Source organism: Chiloscyllium plagiosum, chromosome 37, assembly GCF_004010195.1.
Source record: "Chiloscyllium plagiosum isolate BGI_BamShark_2017 chromosome 37, ASM401019v2, whole genome shotgun sequence".
Lineage (NCBI taxonomy): Eukaryota > Metazoa > Chordata > Chondrichthyes > Orectolobiformes > Hemiscylliidae > Chiloscyllium > Chiloscyllium plagiosum.
The window spans coordinates 8,180,467-8,184,558 of record NC_057746.1 but is presented as its reverse complement, the minus strand read 5'-3'; positions in this window follow the sequence as shown (position 1 = coordinate 8,184,558).

Genomic DNA, 4,092 nt, shown 5'->3' with positions numbered 1-4,092 from the left:
GTCTCAGCGAGTTTATGTCTTGCATAATACACAACTGAGTGAGTTTCAGTCTGAAATGTAATTGAGGGATCGGGTGAATAATACACAGAGTAACAGGTAACAGGGAATAAGTTACAAATAGGATTATAGTCGAAGGATATGGCGTGGATCACAATTGATTAATCAATGCTGGGGAATGAGGTACAGACTGGAATCTTACTGAGGAGTTTAGGATGTTTAGACATGGAATCACAGATACTCAGGAGTGAGGTATGGATTGGAATCTAATGGAGAGTTTCGGAGACTGACGTTATGCATAGAATAACAGGTAAATGAAAATCAGTTAGAGATCGGAATTTTATCAAGGGGTTTGGAGCATTTATTTATAGACAAATGACACTCAGGAGAGACATCCAGGCTGGAATCTGGATTCAGGGTAGTTTATATATAGAACAACAGATGCCCAGGAGTGAAATACTGATTGGAACTAATATATTTTAGAATGGATTGCAGGTTTCGGTTCATTAATATGTAAATCCCAGAGCTTCTTTTACGTCACATTCTCGAAATGAATCTAAAAGATGAAAAACAAAATAGGTTTGTTCAATATATCATTTCGGTTGATGACAGTGTAATCTTTTGCAATAAATTCTGGGTCTTTTGATCGTGCTCCATCACCACCTGATGAAAAAGCAGCGTTCCGAAAGCTAATGTTTCCATATAAACCTGTTGGACTATAACCTGGGGTTGTTTATTTGTTAACCTTGTCCACTCCAGTCCAACACCGCCTCCCTGATATCAGAGTAGATATAGAGAGGGGATTACACAGCAGTATCAGTTAGATAGCGTTCTCGTGTGGCCGTTCCTCTCTCAAACATATTCCATTTTGAATTGAATTGTATCTGAATTGAGTTTATTTATTCAATTCCCGAGGCTCAGTGAAATGCTTTATCTTGTGAGCAATACAGGCAGATCACAGAGTTAAGTGGGCGGGCACGGTGGCACAATGGTTAGCACTGCTGCCTCACAGCGCCGGAGACCCGGGTTCAATTCCGCCTCAGGCGACTGACTGTGTGGAGTTTGCACATTCTCCCCGTGTCTGCGTGGGTTTCCTCCGGGTGCTCCGGTTTCCTCCCACTGTCGAAAAATGTGCAGATTAGGTGAATTGGCCACGCTAAATTGCCCCTCGTCTTAGGTGAAGGGGGAAATGTAGGGGAATGGGTCTGGATGGGTTGCTTTTCGGAGCATCGGCCTGTTTCCACACTGTAAGTAACCTAATCTAATGTAATCAGTCAGCAGCTGTGTGGAGACCCGGGTTCAATTCCCGCCTCAGGCGACTGACTGTGTGGAGTTTGCACATTCTCCCCGTGTCTGCGTGGGTTTCCTCCGGGTGCTCTGGTTTCCTCCCACTGTCCAAAGATGTGCAGGTCAGGTGAATTGGCTGTCGTTAAATTGCCCGTAGTGTTAGGTTAGGGGTATGGGTGGGTTGCGCTTCGGCGGGTCGGTGTGGACTTGTTGGGCCGAAGGGCCTGTTTCCACACTGTAATGTAATCTAATCTATAAAAGTAAATAATAGGAAAACAGCGGCAAAGAAAAGAAACACAGGGCCAGGCGAATGTTAAGTGTTTGTGAGTCCATACAGTATTCTAACAACAGTAGGGTAGAAACTGTTTTGACACCGGTTGGTGCTTATGTTCAGGCTTCTGTACCTTCTCCCTGATGCTGGAGGTTGTAGAAAAACATTAGCATGGTGAGATTGAACTTTGAGAATGCTGGCGGCCGTTCCTTGACATCGGGCCTGGTGGATTGATTCTATATACGGGAGGTTGGCCTTTGTGATTGTCCGTACCGAGTTCACCACTCTCTGTAACCGTCTCCGATCTTGAATGTTACAGTTGCCATACCAGGTTGTAATACATCCAGACAGAATACTCTCAAGGGTGCACCTATAAATGTTGGCAATCGTATTCATGTCTCTCAGAGGAAATCAGAATTCGGAGTCAGATCTTGGGCATCAAGAATGAATCATGTTAAACGGGTTTGTCAAGATTTAAAAGAACAATTGTTACAGGAGACTGTCCTGTCAGGGGCACAGAGAAGAGATTTAGCAGCAGTATGCATAAACTTAGGATGGTATGTTGCTTTTCTGGTGTCAGGGTGAAGGACATTTCAAAACATTTGAAGCAGATTGTGAAAGGCGAGAATGCAGGTCGGAAGTGGTTGCATTCATTGGGAGAAATGACATCATCAGGACAAGGGTTAGGGCTTTGCAGAGTGAGTATAAGAGCTTGGGTAGAAGATAAAAAAACAGAACATCACAAGTAGTAATCTCTGGTCACACTTTCGAATGAGGGAAGAGCAGGATAGATAAATCAATGGCTGAAATGATGCAGGGATTGCGTTTTTATAATCATTGGGATCTCTTCAGGGACACAAAAAGCCTGTTCAAAAAGGGAGGGTTTCACCTGACCTGGGAAAAGACCAATATCCTGGTGGGTTCTATTTCGAGAGGCTGTGAATGCTTTGTTATTGCTGTGGGGGAGTGGGGAGGGTGGGGCTTTCCGATGTAACAGTGAAAATAGACTGAAAGATGAGGGTGGTTCTGAATCAGAAAAGATAAAGTTAATTAGAAAAGATAGACAACAGCAATCAGAGCCCAAAGGAACTCTGAAGAATTAAACTGCATTTATTTCTATACAGGTAAGGCTGATGACCTCAGATTACGTGTGGCAACATCGAACTCGCGTGTCGGAGCGATTAGAGAAACGTGGCTGAGGCACGAACAAGACAGGCTGTTCAATGTTCTGGGTTTTAGATGTTACAGGAATGATAGAAAAGAGCGGCAAGAGAGGAGGGGGCAGCATTTTTGATTGAGGAAGAAAGGAAGGGGAATAATATGCAGAGTAACAGGTACCAGGGAGTGAGTTACAGATTGGAGTATATTCGAGGGGTATGGTGTGGTTCACAATTGATTAACCAGTACTGGGGAGTGAACTACAGAGTGGAATCTAACTGAGGAGTTTAGAGTGTTTAGACATGGAATCACAGATATTCAATTACTACTATACTTAGTGTAGCTATTACTGAGGGACCATTTAGTGAAAATCTATCGTTTGAAATGAGAAATAAGAAAGGGATGATCAGCCAAATGGGATTGGACGACAGGACCCCCAGTATTCACAGGGAAGTCGAGAAGAAAATATGTTGAGATCTGAGATACATGTAAGAATAATAGTGTTGTAATAGTAGGGTAGTTTAATTTTCCTAATCCAGTGCCATTTAGAAACGTATGGTAAGGAGAGTTCAGAGAATGTTGCTCCTGTTAGAGTGGAAGGCAAGGCTAGTAAGATTAGGGAACAATGGATGAATAAAGGTATTGAAGTTCTGGTCAAGAATAAAAAAGAATCATATATTAGATACAGAAAATTGGAATCAGCTGAATCTCTTGAAGGCAATAAAGAGTTTTGGGTCCTTCCTATGAAAGAAATCTGGAAGGCAAAGACAAATGTGAGATAGTTATAGCAGATAATGTTCAGGATAATCCAAAAAGATTATACAAAGACATTAACAGCCAAACAGCAACTCCAGAAAGAGCAACACCACTTAAAGACTAACAAAATTATCTTTATGTTGAACTTCAGATGAATATTTTGCATCAGGTTTCACTGATGAGAAAGAAATGGAAGCATGGAGAGTGTGTGGAGGCCTCTTCTGGATTCATGTGTGCAATACTGGTCGCCCTGTTATAGGCAGGATTAACCTGGAGAGGGCTCAATAAAGATTTCCCAAGATGTTGCCGGGTTTGAGATCTAAAAATAGACTGGAAAGGCTAGGACCTTTCTCACTGCAGCATTGGAGGTGGAGGGTTGAACTTATTGAGGTTTATACAACCATGAGGTGCATAGAGAGGTAAATGACAAGGTAATTTCAATCGGGTGGGGGAATATCAAAACAAGGATTCATGTTTGAAGGAGACAGGAGAAAGATTTACAAAGGACCTGGGGACAACGTTTTTACACAGACAGTGGTTTGCATGTTGGAATGAACTGCCAGGGAAAGTGATGAATGCAAGCACAGTTACAACATTAAAAATGCAGAGAGGCATAGAGTTAA